A 25,562-nucleotide genomic window follows, 5' to 3' on the forward strand; every position below is an offset into this window, starting at 1 on the left:
GGTCAAAGGATTGTCAGCATTCGCAAAGAAAATTCTGAATTCAGAACTATGCGAGACTACATACACTAAGTTTATTTAAGGTTTCACATTGTACCCTTACGCTTTCTGGGCCAATGTCCATAAAAAATCTGGCAGCAGTTCTCTATTCTTATTTAATTTATCAGTACCAAGATGTATCACAACAATAGAGACACTGTAGAACAGGGACAGGAATGACTGCAGGATAAAACACAGTTAACTCCTTAGGGTCTATTGAGAGAAGACAGACAATACAGAAATTGGGGAACTGGTACCACATGCTACAGCAGCACTGGGCAGCGGCCTCCTTGTTTTCCATGGTGGCTCAGTTTTGCACATAGAGCTAAGGTAGAGTCATGCAGTATGCACGGTGGGAATCCATTCTTAAAGACAATGAAGATACAGAACACAGCAGCAAGACCTATGAAAGGAAATGCTTCACTTCACCTTCTTCCCTGTCATGCCCAATGTTCTCAAGGAAGTTTGCAAGCCTTAGCTTTACCTTTGGGTGGAGGCAATGAGATCATTTCTCTGCATGTTTTAATATGTCTTGCAAATTTTTCTCTTGTCTTCTCAACACTGAGACAGTTTGCTCTGATTCATTCAGCTAATGAGTGAATCAGTGGTTATTTTGATTTATTGAAAAGAGAACATCAGCAATCTACCATGGCCCTTGCTTTTTTCTTGTTCTTTTTCTTCTTTCTTCAATTTAGGAGTTTTTTACATTTTCATATTTCAAAATAGTCTTGAAAAATCTCATTTGCTCCATCATTGCTGGTAATTCTACAAAACCTCTTCAGTGACTGGTATCTTGAGGTTTGACTAACTATTGTCCTTCGGAGATTAGAGGTGGTGAGAGAGAAGAGGGAAAAGGAAGAAATGACTGTTAGTAACATACCAGAAATCTGAGTAATTGAAAATATTTCCATAGATTTTCTTGGTCACATGTTCAACAGAACTGTAAGGCTTTCTGGTAATTATAAAGAGAAAACAAATGCTATTGTACTCACAATCTCTGACCAACTGCTTGTCTTGACTGCATGTGATTTTCTTTCTCTGCCTTTGCAAATATTTATCAGATAAACATTAAGATAAACAATTTGCACAACACTCTCAGCTACTGATGGCTTGCTTGGGAGTAATTGATTGCGAGTTGAACTTTGTATTATGAGCCAAAGGTGAGCCTTCTAACAGGGTCAAGGTCAATGGCATTACCGTAGACAAAGATTGTTGTTAGTTGAATGAACCACTAAAAAAAATGGTGTGGTATCATCCAATATCATTGATAAACCTTATCATATGACATATAATAGCCACTGGTAACTTTTCTACTTTGGTTCTTCCTTTTTTTTTTTTTTTTTAAAGCAAGCAATAGGTAGTTTCAGTGGGTTCATGATATACATTAGAATGCACTAAAATCAAAAGATCAATGGAAAATTTCATCTGGAGTTTTTTAAATTGATTCCATATTGTAGAGAATTCCCCCTTGCGAGCTTTATGTTGCAATTCACACACAGACGTCTCTAACAAAAATGTATTTAGAAAAATATTTGGATCCATAGTTTAAAACCAAGACCGAATACCTGACATAATTCAGTTCTATTAGTAGGAAAGACCTAGAACAAAATGAGGATTGAATTACCTAGCCAATTGTGCTATATTTTAATTTATTGCTCACAGACTCCCAAGGTATATGGCAACTGTCAATGCTATTGCTGGATTTCATCTGAAGAAAAATTTAGTTCCAGACTTGCAAAACTGTCTCCTTACCTGCACTGTATGTAGAAGCATATCTGTTATTACACCTCTAGGGAGCTTTTCCTTGCTGGAAAACAGGCTATTTGACATTTATTTTACAGTAACACAAAAAAAGAGAGGTTTTATGCTACAATGATCATTTTTCAATTTAACTTTTTACTTAATCTTATCTAGGAACAAATATTAAGGCTCTAGATATGAATGAAAGCAAGCAGGCCAGAAGTGGACATCAGTTTATTGCTAATTTTTCAGAAAATACTTAGTTTAAAGAAAGTCCTTTAATCAGAATCCCATTAGACAACTCTTCTAGACAGTTTACTCTGTCTGATGGACAATGTCTCTCCCACATCCAATGCTGAAACCTCACCATGCTTGATATTTTTCAGCATTCACTGAAGAAAAAAGTCATGCCTTTTCAAAGTTTAAATGTATAGGACAAAGAAACTTTGATGGGCATTACACGTTTAACTACAACTGGAAACTAAAATTTGTAAAATCAAATTTTGGTCTAGCAGAAAAATTACAAGTCATATTCTCATATGCATTATATTAGTTCTTATTGTTTTGTTATGAATAGTTGGATTAAATAATGTATGTATAATTGATTTCATGTATGTATGTATAATTGATTTCATCAAGTGCTTTGATGCTAGCAAAAAACCTTTCAGGAAATAGTATTTTTGAAGAGTTTTTATAAGAAAAAGGGAAAATTATTTTGCCAAAGCTGGTAGTAGGTGAATTTCCCTTGTCAAATTAAGTCTGCTTTACTAGCAAAGAAAGGCTGAAAATCTGAGTGATTTCTGGAGAGGAAAGGCCAGATTTCTCTTGACCAAACGCCTCCTTAAACTTGCAAAGTTCCTGCGCCAGTTTTGTCAATCCCTTTTTGTGGTAGGTCTGCGGTCGAGCTGAGAACTGAATCCTGAGTCACAAGCCAATGCCCAAACAATTACCTATCCTTCCTATCTCCTACTCCTGAAAAACTTAGGAACAATTTTTATATGCGTGTGTAAAAGCTTCTGAGTGCAGACATTCCAGTGCAAAACCCAGTCCCCTGTACACCACAAAACCCTATCCCTCCTTATGTGCTCATCAGCAACTGCTGCAGTTGTTTTCCATGTGTCTATCCAAAACTTGTTCTAAACGCATTTAGGTAGAGTTATTTAATCTTGCAATGTATTAAAATGTATATCCATATATCATTACAGAAGATCAGAGAGAGGAATGCTATGACAGAGAAAATTAGCTAAATTCAAATAAATTTTCATCAGTTGCAAAGAATTGCTGAATTCCGGACTAGTCTATGAAGTTTCCATGTACCACAGTCAAAAGTAAATGCAAAATTATACACTTTCTGGCCTAAGAAATACTGCAGTACGTTGAGTAAAATGTCTCATTCTTTAAACAGAATGCATTTAGTATGATTTACGAAAAAGTCTACTCTCAGTAGACTTAAATTTTGTATTTTAAAGACATATAATTGGCACTTACCAGAACATAGTTTGAAGTCAAAATTATTTCAGCTACTTTGGGACCAAGTCTGGCTTTTTTTTTTTCTTCCCCATTTGGGTGCTGTGCTACAGAAAGAGGCATTTTCTCAGTGTACTCTCACTGTGCCAATACTCAGAAGTCCCAGGCAGAATATCAGTATTCGATTGTCTCTCTTACAACTTTCCAGAGCATTTTTCCATCCATAGATTCAACCAACCACTCCTGTACTTCCAGTTACACTTCTTCCCTTATCTCCTTAATGGTCTCTCCATAGACTTTCTTACTTTTTAATTACCTGCATTGATTGTTGGACTAGCTCCTTTCTGATTCTCCATGCACATCTGAGGCCAGCTGAGAGAACTGAATATAGCATTGAATATTGATGCAATAATCCCTCTCTTCCCCTCCAGCTCTCACTGCATCCATTGAAGCTGTCTGGTGCAGTTCCCATATCCACTACAGAGCTTCTGACAGACTTATCATCATAGAGTCATCAAGGTTTTGGTTTTTTCCTTCTATCAGATTTGCATTCAGTTGGTCAGACAGCAGAGGCTAAGGTGACAAGGCAATTCTCTTCAGCATGGCTAAGTCTTCATCAAACATTTTGATGACAGTCATATCTGACTAGGTACGTGATTCCTTTCTCTGCGCTCCCAGCCAACATTAATGTCATTGGCAAAACTATCTGCACATGCAGTAGGAAGGCTTTGTGCTACCTGGGTTCAGGCATCCTGCCCTCACCTTCTGCAGCCTTCAACACCCTAAGCAAGGCTGTGTCAGCAAGCCAATCTGAGTTCTCTTTGTTCTCAGTTCTCTCAGCTAGCCCAGCTAGGGCCATAGCTACATCCTTCTGGTTTCTTTTACCTTTCAGTAAAAACCTCCCACCAAATCCAAAGTAGCTTCTTCAGATAACTCATGTCAGCTTTTACCTGCTCCCAGATATGTGTCTGCTCAAAGAAATGTTTCCCAGCTAGTGACTAGCTCTCTTCTTGATACCTTTAATACTCTTTCCTGTTTCTCTGTGCTCAGGTCCAGCAAGGGCCACCTTATTTACAACACAAACAACAAAGGCCCTGAGGCATGGGCATAGAGTTGAATGACACCCAACAGAAAGCAATAAAGCAAGCAGCAGATTTTGCTTGCATTTTTATACTGAGTGGTTGGTACTAGGTCCATGGTTGTGCCATACCAGAAAACTCCAGCAATCAGATCTTTAGAGGAACACACAGGCTTGTCATCCTTTTTGCTGTGGAGATGACAATAAGCCTTAAACCCCCAATAATACAGGAATGAAGAAGTGGGCTTGGTCTTGACCACTGGCTATCAAAACCTAATGACAGGTGTTTCAGCTACGCTGCTTTGGAGAGCTGCCTCACCGCTTCTTATTATTGAGCCGGTACTGCTTGTTAAATTTATAATTGATCTACATTGGGAAATAAAAGGTTCTACCAAGTTACTACTACATGTCTTGTGTGTGAAAGGTGCATGGCCATTTCTCTCCACACTATAATTATTTGTTACTTCACAGGAGTTTGTGCTGTTTCATAAAGACTAAAACTGAAAAGTTACGCTGCTTATAAAAAGTTAGTTGTTATGAATCATTTTATATTTCATTTAAGACCTCATGAAAACAGGATTACTACATTCATTGTTTCTCTCTGTTCCTCTAGTGATAATACAAATACATACTGTGAAAAGATGGGTTTCATATCAGCAAGGGTGAATCTCATCCTGGAACAGTTAATTTGAATATTTGGGGTAGAAGGTTTACTTTAAAAAAGGTGGTTAAGATGAGTGATTAAAATCAGACTTAGCTTTCAAGAAAAAATTGCACCGATGTGTCTGATTTCTTAAAAGCAATCATACCTTCTTTTAGGGTAAAATAAGTTATTATATTTATACCTCTTATTTCATACAGATACATGAAACTGCAAGATCAATTTCTCCAATTTAAAATCACCAATGTCCCACTCACTATTCATTTACTTGCCTTGTAATTATTCAGTATCAGAGAGTCTTTAATTGCATGTGCATGTATATCTTTTTCAATGTTATTCCCAATATTAAAAATAAGGGATAGATTCAGACTAGTGGAAACTTACAACAGCTTTTAAGTGCCATCTCTTTACACAAGTCCACGCAAAAATACACATTTTGAAAGAATATTAGTTGCAAAATAAAAACATCTGAATCATTACTTATGGCATTTATTCACTTTTATACAAATGATGCTTCAGTCCTTACCTGCATGATCTCATACATATTTTCAACAGCCGTACTTTGTTCACAGCACGTTTGGAAGGACACAGCATATTTCTGTTTTTACTCTTGTGTGATGGGAGCATCTCATGATCCACTGAACATCAGCCCAAAATCATAGTGAATGTTCTGAATGTATATTCAGACTCACAATGCAACTGGGAAGGGTGCCTATTGATACACACTGCATACTGGATGCTCCTGTCAAAGCTTAAAAGCACTCTGTAAGGGCAGGAATTTTGAGATGGTCTCTACATATCCTCTGACCTTACATTTTCTTAATTTTAAATTCTAGAAAAAGAAAAGAGTAAAACACACGTGCTCTGAATCTGAGCTACATTCCATCTGCAATATCCACACTGTCAAATGGAGGTTCAAATGTTACTGATGTAAATACTTAATTCTGTGTTTTTACATGATAGCAAATGTAAGGAGAGTTTGTCCCAAACCAGGATCAGACAGACATTTCCTAGCCAACCTTTCAGTGACATGCTGAAGAAAGGCAGATGCAGTCAAAAGTACAGCAGGTACAAACGGGAAGTAACTTCATATTTGTGAAGTGTATGTGCAACTGAGCAGCTATTTTGATACAGATACAGAGAGCTGTCTTGACATCATTTTCAATATTTTCAATAGATATGTGCATTGGACAAAATTTCAGGCTCTGGCAAAAGATACAGAAAAAAAAATCAGGGACAGAATTAAGAATTAAGTTTGGGGTTTTTTTAAGTAACAGCCTTTTCTTTAATAACAGTAGCAGGATTTGTCCTATTATTCATATAGCAGTGTGTTTTCATGCATGAAAGCACATACGTACAAGCAATAGATACATAGACAGAAAAAGAAGATGGACTCCCTGCCAGCAGCGTTACACAGCGAAAAGGCCCTGTTCCTTCAAGAGTCATTCTAAGCTTTAGCACAGTAAAAGTTAGAGGTGAACACAGGAAAATGGCAGAACATGGACAATAAATTAATGCGTAACAAGTATAACTTATCCCTTAAGTTTTATCTTTAACCTTTCATTAGACCTAGCTCATATTTTCAAGTTTGATTTCTGTTATAGTGGGTAGCTTTTCCTCTACATCCTATTCCTAGCATAGCAGCTATTCAAGAGCAGGTAAAAAATTATACTGATCACAGGCAGTCACAGACATCTGGGGTTCAGACTGGGAAGGGCAAAGTTTAAATATATCAAGAATACCACTCCTAGATGTCTGATCTCCAGACATTCGTTTTTCAGCAAACAGGACTTCTGTAATCAAGCCACACCTTTTGGAATAACCACCAACTTGTCACAGCAAGGCGGGTGGGGGCAAATCTAATCTTATTCATTCATAGCTTTGACGATAAGGTAGTTAGGAAATCAGACTTAGCAACACAATGTGAACATTATTGTGTTAATTTCCAGAATGTAAAAAAGTTATAATGAAATATTTGCTATTCTGAATAGCGAATATTGATTGTTTACAGAAAGCACGTACAGATGTCGAAGAGGACTTTTGTACTGTTGAGACAGGAAAGAAAGATTGCCATAGAAATAGCCTGGAGGTAGAGAAGAAACTTCTGAGGTGCAACCACCATAAAACCTATAAAAATGCTTTAACAATGTTCAAGGCTGCATGGAAAGAGCAGCAATAACTAATCATTGTAATTTGCTGAATAGTAAAGTAATTAAAACTTTTATCCTGGTGAAAAAGGACAACTGTATAATATGAAAGTATTGCTACTTTGTGTATCAGAATTCTGGGGGACAGGCTGATGACCTTTGAGAATATGCCCCTTTTTAGGCAAAAGAGTGGCAAGATAAAAAATGGCAAGTGGAAATCCCATTCCCTAGTGAGAACTGGCCATGCCGCTGCTAGACCCTTGATTCATGGCCCAGTGAAACACTCCATCCCTGTGCTCTATCAGTGAAAATGAACATCTCTCCCACAGTATTCTTTCCACAGATGGTCAACTGTGAAATAAAAGATGTACTGCAGAGACAATGAAAAGAATTAATTCCAAAGACTGATATGGTTAATTCAAATCAGGCATGTTAAAAAAACAGACAAACTGAAAAATACCTACTTAGTGAATATTTAGTGAATAAAAAAAAAAAGCAAGAATTTTTGTTAAGTTACTATGATTAAACCTGAAATATGAAAAAACTAATAAATACAGGGAAAGATTAACTTCCAAACCCTGTTCTGTTCAGGTTCCTCTTCCATTCCAATTTACATAGTTTTTGAGCCTGTTTTGTATCTGAAATGAAGCTCTCATTGACCTTAAAGGAACCCTAGAATATTTCCTACAGTGTCCAGAATCAGGCAACAATTTGCTTACTGTGTTATTTCTGCTCCTCATGTCCAGACAAATATGTTTTTGATCCATTTTCCCAAGACCTTTCTTTGCAGGAGATGTGGATATTCTAAACTCTATGCCTATTTTCTGCTATCTGAGCCATCTGCTTATGGCAGAAGAGAGAAGATGAGAAGGAAACCCCAATATTAGAGGTGAAAGAGATTAAAATGCAAATAAATGACAGTACGTTTTAAGACTGCCATGGTGGTTTGTATTTGACAAAAAGGCAGCATGGCAGGTTTTCCCCTGTTACTGTGACAGGTCACCATTTCTAATCTCAGGGTCATGTCCAAGTTCTCTCTTTCATAATTGCTTGGGTTGACATCTATTTTGACCTTTTTTCATTCTGGCCTCCCTGAATGAGGGAACTCACAGAACCATAAAGAGGCAGAAGTTCCATAAAACGCCATAGCAATTATGAAATGGGACTACTACCCCTCTGGCCTTTGGTATAAATGTATATATAATGTGCCATGATATTTTAACCCTTGAAAGTTGCTAAAGTACACATATTTGCCCTGTTTTGGTACAATTTGAGGGTGCTACTTTTAGAATACCTGCAGTGTTATTTGTGATGTACTATGAAAAATGTACTTAATTATAGATTCTCCCTATTTTTAGCAAAGAATGATTAATGCCTAATTAGCCATATTTGCTAAGAATTCATAGCAATTACCATTACTATAATTTCATACAATTATTCCCTCTGCTATTCTGAACAGTCCCAATATCTGTCTTGTGGGACAACAATCTGTCCATTTTGTTTGACTCTATTTTCTAAACATTAGATTAAGGTCTACAGCTTTCTGCAAATCATCTATGAAGCTGGAAGCTGTAGAAATATTACACTGACCAAAATGCACAAAGAACAATTGAATCTCAGCTAGGGCAGTTATAATGCATAAGCTCTCCTTGATTACCAGCTACACAGTGCTGGCTAGCTTCTTATTCACACTGTATTGTGATAAAACTCATAGTCAAATATCAAGCTGATGACAAGTAACTGAAAAGCGACTGTCAATGGTCCTTTGGAAAGAAATCTCTACAAAATTAGTGCTTAACAAAAATATTTTCACATATATCTATCCAGTCATTTGAAGATTACATTTAAGTAAGTGTATTATTATATAGTCTTACCCAAGAAACCCTTTGTAAGTCATTGATTACTACTGGTAATAGTCATTGGAAAAAATTAAAGACACCTAAAGCATAAATATTTCACTCATTACAGAGCTACCTGAATCCTGGAAACTCCCCGTTCTACTATGTCTTTTGTTATTCATACTATTCTCTTTTAAGATGACCTGGGCTAGGGATGCAGCTATACAGCTCAGAACTAAAATCTGCTTAATTATTAGTGCAGGACTGGGTGCGTGTCAGGCAGCGTTTGCTCCATTCAGTGATGGAGGATTTTGTAATGCCAGGAAGGGCCAAGGGTTTGATCAACTAGATATTACAGAGCAGGAGGAGGACGTGCATTCTCCATTAGAGGGGCGAGCACAAATTGAAGGCAGAGTCATGGCTGCCTGGTGACTATGAGAATATGGTGAAGGGTTGGCAATAAAGTGGATACTGGGGTGTGACCATGACACTGTCATTGGGAAGGGAGCCCCAAGGGAAACTGAGGTGACACAGCAGGGTTTTCAAGGAGGAAATCAGCACTTTCTCTCACCTAGCTGAGCACAGAGGAAGGGTTTCCAGCACTGCCTCTTTTGTGCAGCTTCTCATATTGCAGACATGTAAAGTTAAGCAAGATGAATTCAAGCATTACAGAAGTAGCTCAGCATTTGAAGAACCCTCTATCTTCAATTTAGAGATGTGTTTAGCTTCTCAGGGATTTATCTATACCCATTTTGTCCTGCTACTATTTTCTCTCATCTCTCCTTTGCTCTCTTTCTCACTAATATCATATACTATCAGTAAATAGCATTATTATAAACCAGAAAATAATTTCTTATCATAGACAAATTCAAATACAGCAAAACCAATGGTGCATTAAATATTTTGCCATAGTAGAGTCACCCAGGAAAAGTGCGCTGACTCTGAAGTTATCCAGCAGACAAATGATACCCTTTTTAATAAATATCATGATCAATCACCATAAATGACAAATTAAGAGTATTATCTGCTCAAAAACCCCTCCTACCAGTATGGATGTTCTCAGACCAAGAATAGAACTTACTGGGAGGTGAAATGAAGTCTACAAGATGCTGACACAAGATAAACTGATGTAGTTGTCTTATAAACAAGGCACCCTTGATGTTTTGCAGCCAGTCTGGTAATATCCTTAACTGCCTATACAGCAGAACATACCTCTCTGTGCTGGGAGCCAACATGGTGATACCTTGTTTCTTAGTGTGTATGTAAAAATACTATATATATTCTTTAATCTTATTAGTAAACAAATGAATGGTGAAAGGTTTATAATTTTTTTCTTAGTTCTCAGCTTTACTCTGTAGAAGAGTTCACTGTCCTAATACCATACTAGTGTAGTCAGCACACTGCATAGATCATTATGCAAACCCATTGCATATATCATTTCATTAGCTTTTAGTAAGGCTATATGTGGAAGCCAAGTAATTTTTTTTCCTGAATCAAAAGTACTTAGGGGATATGTTAGTACAATGATATGTAGATTATGCATGCAGTGTTGTTTAATGTCCTAGCCATATTTTCCATTCAGGAGAATTTGGAAGGAAATACCTGATTTTTAAAGATTATGACCCCAAATCATCAGCAAAATAGGGGAGTAAGATCTTGAAAAATTAGTTGTTTTGTCTTGGAACTATAGCATAGAAATATAATTTCATAGTTCCATATAATTTTAGCTAATTCATATGATATTCTCTAAGGTAAAATAGAAATCAGAATGGGAATAAAACATTTAAAAAGGTGAGATACTAAGCATCTATTTCACTGAAAAATCTTGCCTTCCCAAGAGGTCAGTCTTAAATCTCCAAATTAGTTCAGTGATAATGGAATAATTCTAATGTTACAATGATTTTCACAGTCTAGTTACATTTAATCAGATATATCTTTTTTCTTTTGTTCAAGTCATGTAATTAAGCACCATTAGGTACATTTTTGCAATTTGATTAAGCTGTCGTTAAGTTAATATTGAAAATAAGATGAATTGCTTTTCATGACTAAAATGTCAGACCCTGGCAAGCTCTGGGAATAGACCTCCTGAAAATACATTGCTCCTCTGTGAGGTCATAAGAAACAATGTAAGGATGTTAGTGGAGTTTCCATGCAAACATACCAGGACTTAAAGATTACAAGGCATATCCACTATTTTTATAGACTATACAATACTTTTCAGAGTGCAGCTGCATCCTGAAAATTACTCGCAAATAGTCCTTGCTTGCATAAATGGATCTGTTGAATTCTGTGTAACAGAGATGCAGTAGTCCTTAGGCGACAAACCTCACTGATCCACGCAAGTGGTATTTTGCTACGGTGAGACCACAGACTTTGAAAAAAAAAAAAAAAAAGAATAACATATGTTTGAAAGATGAGTAGGCTCAGTACGAAGAATTCAATCTAACCAAACTTTGCAGGACTGAAATAAGCACAGCTGGTTTTCCGCTCTGTATCTCTGGTAAATGTTTAAAACAAATGAGTGCTGAAAACAAGAAGAAAAAGTAATTCAGAGAGCCTTTTTGAGCTCTGTCAATGGGAACTCTATTCTTGCTTTCTTTCTCCTCTTCCCAAGCCACATATTGAAAAAAGAATTTCTGATCTGTCTGCTATGTCATTCAGTGACAGGTTTTATAACATTTTGTGAGGGGAAAAAACAGATACCAAAAAGACTGGTTTAAACCATTTTTTATTCTTGAGGGGTATTTTTTGATTAGAAGTAGCAATCCCCGAAAAAGATGGGCAGGAAGTATTCCTGATGTAGTCTTCATTGCAAAGTTAGCTTTGGTGATTAGCTCTAGATGCTGGGCAGCAGGTTCACTGGCATGGAGATGGCTGTCTAAAGCTGCATCTATGTACTGCCTTCCACTGGGACTCAGAGCAACCCCGGTGGGGAACTATAGCTTTTGTGAGGTAAACTCCAGCTTTTGTTCAGCAGTATAGTGAGGCTCTATATTATTTTTTTGAGAGGACTGCGGGAGAACTTGTTGGCTTCTGTGGAACACAAAAGGAACTGTGGGAAAGTGGTGGAGGACTTTCATCAGACAAAAGGATTAGCCTCTTTCTCTGTGGTAAAGCAGGTGGCTGCCAGCTGAAGTATGCACAGCATTTGTACTCTTAATTTTTATTGCATCTAGCCAGCTAGCTAACTCAAGTGGAAACACCAGGATATTTATGTGAATTAAGAGCTTGCATCTCAACTCTCCACTTAAGACTGATGAACGTCCAGGAGAATGAACATCCATAATATCTGTACCATTCCTAAAATGGAAGCACTTGTACTCTGAGGGTTCATACTGATATACTTCATTGCAAACAAGTAATCATGGATGAAAAATGTCAGAGAGATGATATTTCAGAAAGCAACTAAGAGAAAGAAGCATTTCTTAATCGAGGTGTTTACTTTCAATGGAAGGAAACAATGCCCAACAGTGGAATCATACTAAAATGACAAGTAATTGCAGTGAGAAATTTCAGTGTCCATAAACAGTAGGAGATCATGCTTTTATTGACAAAGGTACCCCCAACCCTAACCCCTATGAATGTCACAGGGAGAAGATAATTGAGCTCATCAGGATCTATGTCTTCATGCATTCTCACTCTGCAGGACTTTAAAAGCCTACTGTGCCAACTCACCAGGAAGTATTTACACAAATTCTATATGCCAAGGAAGTTGAGGCCCTGCCTTGACACAAAAGCTTCCATAGCTGTGGAAAATCTGTACAACTTTACTACAGCCCTCCTGTAGCCATACAATATGGTATACAGTATTTACTTACCCTGTGTGTTCCAGGGGCCATAGGATAGATGATACCCACTTTACAGCAAAGTCATATTAGTCTTAGTGTCACTGTTCAGTGAATAGCTCTAGGCATTATTTACTGAATGTTATTCTTGATCTGCTATGTATTCTGAACGATTAATTTCCTCATAGTCGTATCCATACAGTATCCAGCTATATCACAAATATTGACCTGTCATTGCAGAGGGAGGTGAATGGGGGGTAACAATATTCATTCACATGCTTATCCAGTTATCCTGGTGCCTGAGAGGCACTGACTTTGATTTCACAGCGTACTGCAATTGTCTTCCCTTTTTTATAGTCATGTCTGGCTTGGACTTCAAATGCACTTGTGCATGCTCACTATTTTTACAAATCAGCTCCTCTGTTGGATTTCAAGAAAGTGAATTAAAAAATAGAAAAACCTGCTTTTAAAATTACTTACCTATTACATTGCCTCAGAAGAATTCTGTGGAAGATGCAAAAATAAAGGTCATTTGTCCAAGGAAGCATTTCCCTATAATAATTAGGTTAACATTCCTTCCTCTCTTTGCCAGCCTATGCTTCAGCTACTGCACATTTTTTAAATCCTAAACCAAAAACCCCAAAGGTTCATTCAAAGCCACTTTTATTCTCCCACCTCATTTCTTCCTTCTCTGAGGTAACTGCATATTTTCAATGGACCAACAAAACCAAGTCCCTCTTGCCCTACTCTCTAGTTGTCTAGCTGCCTTTTCTGTCAATGGTTCCATGGTGTGTCACAGAGATGGAACTGTAGATCCTCTGTCTAGACCCAATTTTAGACCAGGGTAACAAACAACATTAGAGTGGGTTGAGAGACCCATTTTGCTGACATTTGCAGAAAGCAGAAGAATGGTGAAATACTGGAATCTGGTGCTCTATTCTGGTCCATGGACAATGTTCTTTGTTGGGTACAAGCCATCTTCTGTACATATACTTTTGCTACATTTAGTGTCCTGTGTCCTTTCTGCTTCAGCCTCTCTCATTCTGTTCTTTCCCAATCTTCAGTCCTTACTCCAGTTTTATCTGTCTTTCACCTTTGCATAGTCACTGTCTCATTTCCTTGAGAAGGTCTACTCAAATAGGCAAATTTGGTCTGCATTTGGATCATGAATAAATTTTGCATGGACTGCTTCAGACAGATGATGCTCCCTACAATGTCAAGAGAAATCCTGTGTTACATACCATTCTCTTAATCCCTCAGAAACCAATCACCATGTGCTAAGCTCTGCTGACCTGGAAAGAAAGGAGCTAGCATACACCTTCCAGTTAAATGGTCCTGGACAAAAATCACCTGCATAGCCTTGTTCTCTGATTCTCACAGTAATCCCAGTCATTTACACTCATAGTCTCTCTAGGAATTCAGTGCCTCACTCTCTTTCAAACTCCCATTTTCTTGCTCCCAAATCCTCTCTTTCTGTCCTTGCTCAGTGAGTCCCCGTTCTCCCTCTGTTGGTTCGTACTCCCAGCATTCTCTTATCCACTCTTTTTGGCCTGTTCTCCACACCTCTTTGCTCAGTTCTCCTCCCATAGCTCTATACCACTTGTCCCTCTCCTTTTCCCTTGGTTTTTTTGCCCCTCCTTCCTTTCCAATTCTTTTCACCTCTTCCAGTGGTTCCTTGCCTTTGGTTTTATCTCAATCATTCACTCTCCTTTATCGCTCCCTCTCCTGTCTCCGCACTCACCTGTTCCTCCACAGTTGCTGGCTCCCTGTCTCCCCACCAGCTCCAGGCCCATCCTCAAACTCTCCTGTTCCAACTTCTTCCTAGCTTGTCACCCCTTGCCAACAAGTCCTGGGTTTCATCAGTGGTTAAAAATCTCTTGTCTTAGGTTTCTCTTCTCCCCACAGCCTCAGCAGAAAATCAGTCTAATATTTGTCCCTCTGATTCAGATAGGTATTTCACCACAGAGCTTCAGAAGTGAGAGTTGCCGAGCCCATAGGGATGACAGACTGCACTGCTTAGCTCTCACACGTGAGCTTTCCTCCATCGGATGCAGATCCTGCAGCAAAAGCCTTGGTGTCCCAGACCCACACCTTCTCAAGCATGCTGTCAGACTGGCACTTGCATTGTCCAGCCATAGAAAGGGGCTCAGACGGAACAGAATATGCTCAGTTGGTCAATATCAATGACACCTTTTTCTAAACCTTGATCAAGAATGGGGATGTATTTCTGAGGGAAAAAAGGCACATCTCTAACACAAAAATCATTCTCCTGCTAAGTGTCATGTTCCATGCCAGCAATATAGAAGTTCTTGTGCTTAAAACAAACAGCCTGATTTTAGTTTCTTTTTGAGTCCTCATAATCAGGAACAGATGAATAATTTTGACTGAAAAAAGGAAAAAAGAAATATTCCAGTTGTGGCAGACACTTCCACTCTAAAAGTTAAATTTTTGAAAAGTTAAAACCATGTGAAAATGGGTCTTATAAGAAATTGCAAGCAGCCCATGCTACCGTAACAGAACGAAACATCCTTCCTATGTGTTAAAAAGGCTCTTTTCAAAAGGGCAGTTGAGGGATTGGAGAACCTGTCCTGAGGAGAAAACCCATGCTGTTTTGGTAGTCACCCACTATCTTCTCTGTTCCATGGAGTTTGCCCTCCCAGGGGAACAGCATTGAATTTCTTGTGCTGACTGGAGGGAGACCAGGAAGAGATGAAAAGCACCAAGTCTATGGAGTCACAGAACCTCTCCCACATGTTCTTGCATGGGTCATAAAACATATGCAGGACTGCAGTCCTCTATTCAGATAAACTCAGCAGTTGCCTGACATCTTCTGGAAGCACCACTTACCGCAAAAGGCCCTAGGATAACTTGGGGTCATGGCTATCTACTTATCTTCAATATGGCCTTAAGATACAAATATTTTGTAATAAAAAACAGCTGGAATCAGCTATAAATAATAAGATCCAGCAAAAGCTGTCTATACTGTCATGCATTGGTATTCTGATAATGTTGAAGTAAATGCGATGTATACAATTGCCATAAGTGGACTATAACTCCAGGTAGTCAACTTCCACTTACAATGAAACTGTAAAAGAAGAAGAAACTAGATGATAAGGAAATCTGCTGTGCTCCTGACAGGTACTATAATGGAGATACCATCATTATGGACAGTCTGGTTCATTTGAAGTCGGCTTCTTTTATTTACAGATGTCATAAGTCAAAATGAGAAAAAAGTGGTTTTGCCATTGGCTTTTGCTGAAATTTTCTTCTTTGAAAAAAACATAACTAACCACCTCAAGGTACATTTCCCTTTATCTTTCTATCCATACAGAACTCTCAGCAGCCAGAATGTTTCATTATTTTTATGACCATTTTGCTTAATTTAAGAGGTGATGAACTATTAGGAATGTTTTCAAAAAGTATCATAAAACTAGTGTTGTCAGTGCCGTGATATTGCATGCTAAATTTTAACATGATGCCGGTGATTACAGAAGCATCTGAAACACAAGTAAAGAGGTAGCTTGGCATCTGCAATCAACTATAAATTTGTTTGTACTGACAGCACTCAGCCATAATCTCACAGCTTACACTGTAGAGATTCCTAAACAGGACAGAAACTACTGTACCTAAGCTCTGTCTCTAAACAGCTGAACAAAAAAGCCATGATCCTTACACTTCTAAAATGATTTTAAGAGCAGATGTTGCAAACCAGGTAAAGAGAAATGTAGCCCTTATTACTGTGGCATAGTCCATTTTCTTGATTTTTCTGTCAGCATACTATAATAATTAAAGATGTAGACTAACTCATTTTGATAAAAGTTATCCTCTCTACCTCTCTGAAATACTTGGGTCTTCATTTCTTGTCTGTATCTTATATATTCATTTGCTCATTCATTTATATCAGTGTAGATTACTGCAAGCATAGCCATGCAACAAAACCATTTTTACAGGGCAGAATTTTACTTTTTTTTTTTTTCATGGGCCACTGCAGAATCAGGTCTGCAGGTATGCCAGGCTGAAACTGCTCATCTGTGAGCCCAGAAGTAAGACCTTTGAAATCAGATAGCTGAATTAGGAATCCAAAGCACAACTGAAGAAAGGAACTTAAATCACTTGGACATTTCTGAAATTTTTATGCAAAATCTCCCTTTTAAAAGAATATAATCTAAGGAGCATGGTTATGAGCAAAGGATTCCCATGTTAACATCTAAATCAAATGATCATTATCTCACATAAATGTACAACCAGTCAGTCACTATGAATCTCTGCAAGAATACCATGCAATGGAAAGGTTTTTCTTTTTTTCATTTTCTTCTTTCCCCACTCAAAACCAAATAAAAAACCCCCATTCACTTAGGAAGCGATTGTCTGTAGACCTTTGAAGCCAAGGAGGGTGACAGCAAGGGCAAGAGGCTTATTTCAAGGGTCACATTTCATTTGCATAAGCAAGTAACCATAGGGCACTGTGGAATGTCTGTAAATGGATTTCATTACAGAAATTCAGCTTAAAGGGACTATAAATAATCCTCTGACAAACATTGTATATTGCTTCAAGTTCTTCTGTAATAAAAATATTTTAGTAACACAACAATCCGTGAAAGCAGGAAATGAAACAGGAGGAGCTGCACATCTTCCCCTTTTCTCTCTCAGGGCAACATTATATTGTAATATGTTTTAGGAGAAAAAACCGTGATATTCATATTATCTTAGCAAAGTAATCCTACAAAAACAAGGTTATATAATTCTATTTGACTGAGATGGGGTGGCTAAACAAATACCCAGATCTTTACTAGCTCTTCTCCCCTGGAGATCATCTGTTCAGCAGGACAGGTGTACAGGCTGCATGGTATTCTGCCCAAAGGAATATCTCCAAATATATTTGAGTGTGTAAATCTTCTTGGATGAATTTCAGTGGAGAAGCCATTTAAAGTACACATTTTACTGGGTTGACCTTTTTTGACCATATGAAGAAATGACGATTGTCTAAGGCCCCAGTTCACCTAAAGCATTTAAGCAACTCACTAATTTGGTGCACATTTAACTCCTGTTTACTTCAGTAGAACTTAGCTATATGGTCAAAAGCTTCCCTAAATGGGGTGGGATGTACTCCCATAATTAAGAGTTAGTGCATATTTAACACTTTGATGCATTAGTCCCCAGCACTGTAGGATGTTCAAAGCTAGGTGCAGCTAGGTGGAGAGCAGAGCATTTAACAAATTTCACTTTATGCCCTGAACTTCTGGGAGGGCCAGAAAGTCACTGGAGCTTTTGCAGTTTTCCTATGTGTAGAAATACATCCACTGAAGTATCCCCTTAAAGAGAGTTGGCTTGCCATCTTCAGAGAAGAGGTTGGGATATTATCTCATCACAACTTCATCCCCCTTAGGGTACTAGCAAGGAACAGCCCTATTCTGAAGGGCGTGGAAGCTCTCCTCTGTACTGGCAGTCACCCCTGTGGGAGAGTTTTGGCAGTTCCCCAGTCTAGTAGAAAAGGTCTCACCAAGTAGTATGTCTCTATTGTTTCGAATAATATCGTTACAAAGAAAAGAAAAATGTAGAGATACATCTGTAAAAGGAAGGGAAAAGTACGCCTTTAAAGCAGTAATTTAATCAGCTAATTTCCATTTATGTTAGTTTTTGTTTCATCTTGTTTACCTTTCTAATAACTACAGTTATTCTCACACTGGCATTACTGTTTTCTCTGGAATAGATGTGCTCACACTGAAAAATCCAATTGAATCAGAGCATGTAACGAGAAAATGTAATCCATCGTTATTAAAAAAGACAGCTTACCTTTATCTGGGTGTTAAATAGTACAAATCCATGAGAGTCAGTGAATGTTTTGAAGTAAAAACAGAGGGCATTATGAAGGCTGAAGTGGATTTGTCACTGAATTATATGCATTACCTCAGAAATGGCCTAATATATGGTTGAGGAAACTATGTGTTTAGGGGTGGAAGAAGAGAAAATAAGTCCATTTGCTTGTTTTCCACATTGCAGAGACACTGAACGACAGTTAAGATATCAGGCTATTTTGTGGAAAATTGTGAGATGAAAAGGAAGATTGTCCCTGAGCAGAAATCACATTTTTTTTCACTGTTTATACTTGAATGCTGCACAGAACAGCAAGTTCAGCAAGGCAGACAAGTCCAGCTCTCCAGACAACTCGGTGAAATCACTTAACCCTCTTCTGCTGTCTCCACCATTAAGGAGGTAGTAATAGTTACTCATCTTTATGACACACTTCAAGGACTACACGCCACAAGAAACCACAGGGATGCTACTTGACAGTAGTACTTTGCGCATTTGTCATTCTGAAACAGCAGTTGCTGTTGACAGTGGAATAGACTTAGTGCATATCCAAAAATAAAAATCTAGCATACCTCACTCGTAGGCTGAGGTGGTTGGTACTAGAAGAGTGTGAAGCACTTGTTACAAGCTCTGAAAAGAAAGCAAAATGGCTTTACTGGAAGATTTATTTAGAGAGGGCTAAAGTTACAAGGCTTGAATGCTTGTGATGCAGGCGGGATGCTCTGGGACAGGGGTTTTGCTTCAATTCACAGTTGATGCAAAACTGGAGCTGGACTTCAGGCGGAGTCAGGCAGTGTTTGTGAAGTTTGCCAGTTTTGAATGAGATATGAAAAATTTACACAATGGTCCTTGGATTCTAGGTCCAGTTTTCAGATTTTTTTCTTACTTGATCTACAAATTCAAAGCAAAATCTTGCAATCAAGCAAATCTGCCAAACGCTCAGCCACATGAAATGTACATAAACATGACAAAACACTTGTGTGAATCCACAGTCCTTCTAATGCCCCACATGTGCAATGAACAGCCACCACAAAGAACTGCTGAATAAAGCCCAAACTAAGTCTTGTCTCCTTCCTCACAAATTGAATATCTTCCTTCATTCAATCCCTTATTGTGCCTTTTGTTTTTTCAGAGGAAGTGATTTAGGAAGTTTGGGGCAAGATCCTAAACTATTATATCTCCACATAGCAGGAACTTCTGCTGGTGGGGTTTGTCGGCAAGGTAGTGGTGAACCCCTATTGTTTAGGTTCAAAACCAGCTTTTTGTTAGCTCACCGTTTAATCTTTTTTGCCTGGTATCCTCAAACACTGTAGCCTCACTCAAAATATTTGACGGATGTAGAGAAATATGTATGCGTTGTTTAGCTGTTCTACATATTAAGGATTATACTCTGTGGTCACAGAGGAAAGACTGCTAACTCCTAATCTGAATTGCTCAGTACCTGGGCTGACTGGCAACGGATGAATTTATAGAGATATAACATTCAAGGAAAACAGGTTGTGAGGTTCTCCACTCAAACACTAGAAACAGCTTTAATAACTTCAAGAGAATGACATTTACATTTCTTAAATCAAGAAAGAACAACACAACACTGAATTTCGCTTCGGACAAGGAAGAAGCATATACTCAGGACTGAGTGGGAAAAGTTCTCTTTACTGGAGAAAACGTCATTTCTCATCCTCAGGATCTTTAATTATAAATTCTTTTCCTCTCAATTCCGCCCCCCCCCCCCCCCCCCCCGCTAATATATGTCCTGGTTTTGGCAGGGATAGAGTTAAATTTCTTCCTAGCAGCTGGTATAGTGCTGTGTTTTGGATTTAGGATGAGAATAATGAGAATAATGTTGATAATGCACTGATGTTTTTAGTTGTTGCCAAGCAGTCGAGGACTTTTCAGCTTCTCATACTGGCCTGGCAACGAGAAGGCGGGGGACACCGAAGATGATGGGAGGGGACACAGCCAGGGCAGCTGACCCCAACTGGCCGAAGGGATATTCCATACCCTATGACATCATGCGCAGTATATAACTGGAGGGGGTTGGCTGGGAGGTGGGGCAGCTCAGGAACTAACTGAGCATTGGCTTTGGCTGGTGAGAAGGTGCTGTGCATCACTTGTTTGGTATATGCTTTTAAAATTATTATTATCATCATCATCATAATTGTCATCATCTTCCTTTTCTGCCCTATTAAACTGTCTTTATCTTAACCCACAATTTTTGCTTTTTTTTTTTTTTCTTTTCGATTCTCTCCCCCATCCCAGTGGGGGACAGGGGGAAGAGAGCGAGCGGCTGTGTGGTGCTTAGCTGCTGGCTGGGGCAAAACCACGACAATAGAGAATTGTAAAATTTTTTATTATTTAACTAGGGAAGAGAATGACTAAACCTTATCTTTTCTGTGTGTCCAGTGTCAAACACACTGGAATTTAGATTATCTGGAGCACAGCTTTCTCAATAGAGAACAGTTGGCTGTAGCCAACTAGGAGGCACAAGAGGTGCCAATATTGGGGTAGAAAAGTGTCCTTTTGACCTCTAAACCAAGGTACATCATTGTATCCTGTGTTCGTTATGATGGTACAGAGCAAAAAAGTATGCACATGACTCAAAACTAAATGAGAGAATCGTCTCACAGAAAGGCAAGATAATGAACATAACCTGGTACTCCTGGACCTTTTTAAGATCTTCCAGGGACGGGAGCATCTATGTTGCCAGAAGGCGACTTGGACACTTGTTGGACCTGGCACTGCGTTTGACACACCACGACATGCCATTTAGTCTCCCTCTTTCAAGAGCTATTTTCATTTGGTTACTATTGTCTGTGAATTAGAAGGGGGAAGTGTACATGGCACATGCATCTGGAAAGGGAATGGAGTAAATACAATTATTCCTGAAGGAGGATGGCAACAGTAAAGCTGGGGATCTCTGATTTAGAGAACAGGAAAAATTGAGAAGGGGTGCGGAGCTAATGTGATCAAAGAAATGGTTTTGTTAAAACAAGATCAGCTCATAGACCATTTAGAAAAAACAGACAAATAGTGGTCAATTGTTCGCAATGAATTATTCACCCTGTTCTATTGGAACACAACGATCCTGGAATGCTAAATTAGGAGTTAATCAGGATGCAGTCTCTCACTCCTCCTGTTTGGCATTGCCATTGACCTTATTGTTAGAGAAGCTGTACATGGATATAACGCAGAAATAGCAAGGCTTAAGCAGTATACCAAAATGTTAGGGTTTTAGCTGGCAACATACCTCCTATAAGTAACAATCATCAGATAAACAATGATCAAAAAACTCTGTAATATTTAAAGAAAAATGAGGTTTATCATTAATTATGAACAAAACAAATTCAACAAAGTTAGCAATTCCTCTCCCAGGCATTTGGTAGAAAAAGCAATACACTGGAGATGAGTAAATCCATTTACATTCTTAGTAATGGGAAAGTCTGAGGGAATAACTAGAAAAATATGTAATGAACCTGCAAGGTGAAAATCATCAGAGAGTTCAACAACTGTTTAATCTCAGAAATTATCTAGGAGAAAGAAAGGATTATCTCATATAGAAATAAAAGTAAAATATCTGCCATGGCAGTCTTCGGCTGGCGAAGGAGACACTTCATTGAGCAGGTGCATGATGGGGAAACTAGTGGGATTTAACAATGCACAGGATTTGCAAAGCACAGCCCCAGGACACACAGGCTGGCAGAGCATTATCCATGTCCTAAGCAGTGTTGGATTGTCTCACAAGTATCCAGCACCAGATACCAGGAGTCCCTCAATACTATTCCTTGGTGTAACTTTGGTAGAAACTACACAAGGTACGTACACAAGATACACAAGATGATGTTTTTCAGGACTGACAGGCTCTCCTGCCAAAATTGAGCTGTTCTGTATTCCTAAAGCCTGTGTTTCTTATTCTAAAGGCCTTAATCCTAAATATCACTTTTTTTTCTAGAAGCTGCAAAAAGCCTGAATTTGGAATACAGAAGTATTCTGTGTATTTCTCTAAGAAACACTACCATTAATTACCAGAAGGTACTCTCTGTTTTTGCAGCCTCATCTTCAAAGGTGACATAGACTCCCATCCACATTTTGACTTAGTCTAAGAAAAATGAACACATTTCTATTTGTGTATTGACTGAATATTCTTTAGAGGGATGAAGTTTGCCTGTATAAATCCCGATCAGCTTAAAGATTTGATGTCTTTTCAGAGAGCAGTATCACTGCGGTTTTACCTGAGTAAAGTTTCTCACTTTAATAGGATTTACAAGCATGCATCTGAAGCAAATGAGGCTTAATGTCAATATGTCATTGCTTACCTCTGCTAGTTGGGCTCAGAAGTAAAGAAATACTTTTAATTCTGGTCCTCAAAAATAAAATAGCAACCCTTCAGTCAATTTGTTTCTTTTCTCATTTCCAAGCACTCAAAAGCTCTTTGGGAAAGGTGTTGAACAAAAAAAATCTTTTCAGAGGATAAAGAAATGTGCTGCAAAGAAACATGTAAGACCTCTGTATGTAAACTTATTTGTGCAAACAGGAAACGGCAACCAGAAGGTATACAGCAGTCAGTCCCCCCGTCTCTGCTATGACACATCGTGCCCAAATCTCACTTTCCCTAAATTGTATTCTCATGTTAAGCCAGCCCTCAGAGAAGAAAGGGGCAAAGTTTCTCACCTCTGCTAATCTTCAGTTCTCATGGCTGGGCTGTTCTGCCAGATTCTGTTTGGATAACTGGCTTCAGCTACTGATTCAGCAGAGGGCTTGCCCTGTTGTGAGAGTATAGTTACATGCTCCCAAATACTCCTGGATTTGGAAAGCAAATAAGCTTTAGTCTTTTCTGCTGTCTGCTTGCCCATGTGTCTTTGTGGAGTCAGGTTTTCTGCTTTACAATCAGTCTCCTGCTGGGTTCTGTAATTTGGCTTCCAGATAAAATAATCTGGAGCGAATAATAGCTTGGAAAGAGTTCTTAATCTTCATTTTAGTGTTGTATCTTAAGAGAACTTTTTCCTTTTCAGCTCCTGTGATCAGGACAAATGTCCTAACATTAGCTCAGATGTTGTTCCACCAGCATATATGTAGCATACATAAGCAGCAATCATCATTACTAATTATCAGCTATAATACCTTAATTATAAGCAGAAGCTCAAGTTCTTATTTGAGGGAATAATAGGTAAAAAAAATGCTAATTAGAACTAGTTTTTTGCTTTGTCTTCAATGGACAGAGAAGAATTGTATTTAATCAAATCCTTAGCACACACACTGAACAGACATCTGTTCACAGCAGCTTAGATGTTAGACGCAAGAGTACCATGTTTCCTCTCTGTGTTTGAGAATTCTACAGTTGCTTAAATATAGTAAGTTAACATTGCATTCATTTAGCCATCCAGCAATTCTAAGAGTATTTTTATTTTATCTGTTCCAAGGAGAGGAAGTCACACTATGTTCTTTAATCAGTAACGAAATTCATTAGTCAACACAAACTTCTCTTTAATAGCCTTCTTTTAATAGAATTCTTTAACATATCTACTATACTCTGGAATAAAAATCAAGTAAAAGCCTAGCAGAAAAATATGCAATTCAACATTAGAAAAAATACAGTGTATAATTTGCTGCCACTGGAATTTGCTATGCTTATGCTATTTGGTGCAAAAAGGGAGGCATAAAGACAAACGTATAAGGACATCTGCCTACTTAGATTACTTTTATTGTGATTTAATTATCAAGTAGCAACAGTCTAAGAAACTTGTATTAACTATTGACCTTGATCTTTTGTCTCTGCATACTATTAAGGAAGTCAGAATACAAACCGTGTAACACTGCAGTTATCAGTTTTATGATAAGGTTATATATAATGCATTCTTTCTATCTGTTAGGTATGAACCTGTTTCATGTAAGAATTTTCATGCAAGCACATCTACTGTTGAGACATCCATTAAAGGACTCATAGGTAGTAAATTAAACCTGACTTCAAAGACAACCCTTCCTCAGACAAATTAGGCTGCAGAGATAGAAAAGGGCAGCAGCAATCATTAATCTATTGAAGGCCACCTTCTGAAATGTGCTGTTGTTTCTAAGTTCAATTACCATTTCAAGATTAATTGTTCATAATTTTACAATGTGTCTTTATAAATTGTGCATTATTAGGTAATAAAATATCACATACCAGAATCAATTCTCTTTTATTCTATGTATTCTAGCAAGTCAATTGCTCTAATTCACAATATATACAGGATTACTTGGAACTCCTGAAGTTTAGAAGTTAATTTGAATGAAATATTTTTCATAGTGAGGTCCACAAAGTTGAGTCTCCTGTGAAATGTTTCTTGGGTATAAATGAATTACTTTATAAATTTACTAGGGCTGGTTGTCTCATCATTTGCACCATCACTTAAAGTGCTATGAAAGGGAAAGAGCACAATAGTTCTGATTGTTTATTAGTCCACAGCAGAAGATGAAGAACTGGCATAACATTTTAAAGAGTGTCTTTGTCCAACTTCCAAAATTCTGTTTCATGCTGAAGGAAATATGAATGATAGAATTATGTGAAAGATGAAGTCTTGGGTTTATTGGCTGAGATCATCAGCTTATGTTAAACTGTAATTTCTTCCTAAACAGGTTAATAAATCAAAGTATCACTCACGTGCAATAAACTTTTTAAAAAATTTTACTGTATTTCAGCCTCAAAGCTTTCACAGGATTTTCTGTTTTTTCCTTTTTTTCTTTTTTTTTCTTTTTTTTATTTTCTTTTTTTCTAAACATAGGTCAGTTTTAAAAAGAAAAACCTGCTGTTACAGGACATAGAAATCTAAAGATTTCATAAAAATATAATCCTGGAGAAAACTGAGAGATCATTTGTTTATGTACGATGCAGAAAGAGAAGACATTTGGCAAAAAATCCAGATCTCCCCACATGCCTGGGAAGGATGATCTGTGAAGGGGCCCTGAAGCGTCAGGCACACCTCCACCCAAGACATGCAAGTTGTGTGTTACAAAACAGTTACTCGC

General features: G+C 38.0%; 1 long non-coding RNA gene across 1 annotated transcript in view; it reads right to left on the minus strand.

Annotated features, from left to right (window-relative positions):
• Positions 1-3,558: 3,558 nt before the first annotated feature.
• The window catches only part of LOC142601691 (uncharacterized), a 163,849-nt gene continuing 141,845 nt past the window's right edge, over positions 3,559-25,562 (minus strand). The window contains exon 4 of the long non-coding RNA XR_012835257.1: positions 3,559-3,615. This is a non-coding gene — a long non-coding RNA (uncharacterized LOC142601691). The remainder of the gene's footprint in view (positions 3,616-25,562) is intronic.

The sequence above is a fragment of the Balearica regulorum genome, chromosome 4 (genome assembly GCF_011004875.1).
Source record: "Balearica regulorum gibbericeps isolate bBalReg1 chromosome 4, bBalReg1.pri, whole genome shotgun sequence".
Taxonomy (NCBI): Eukaryota; Metazoa; Chordata; class Aves; order Gruiformes; family Gruidae; genus Balearica; species Balearica regulorum.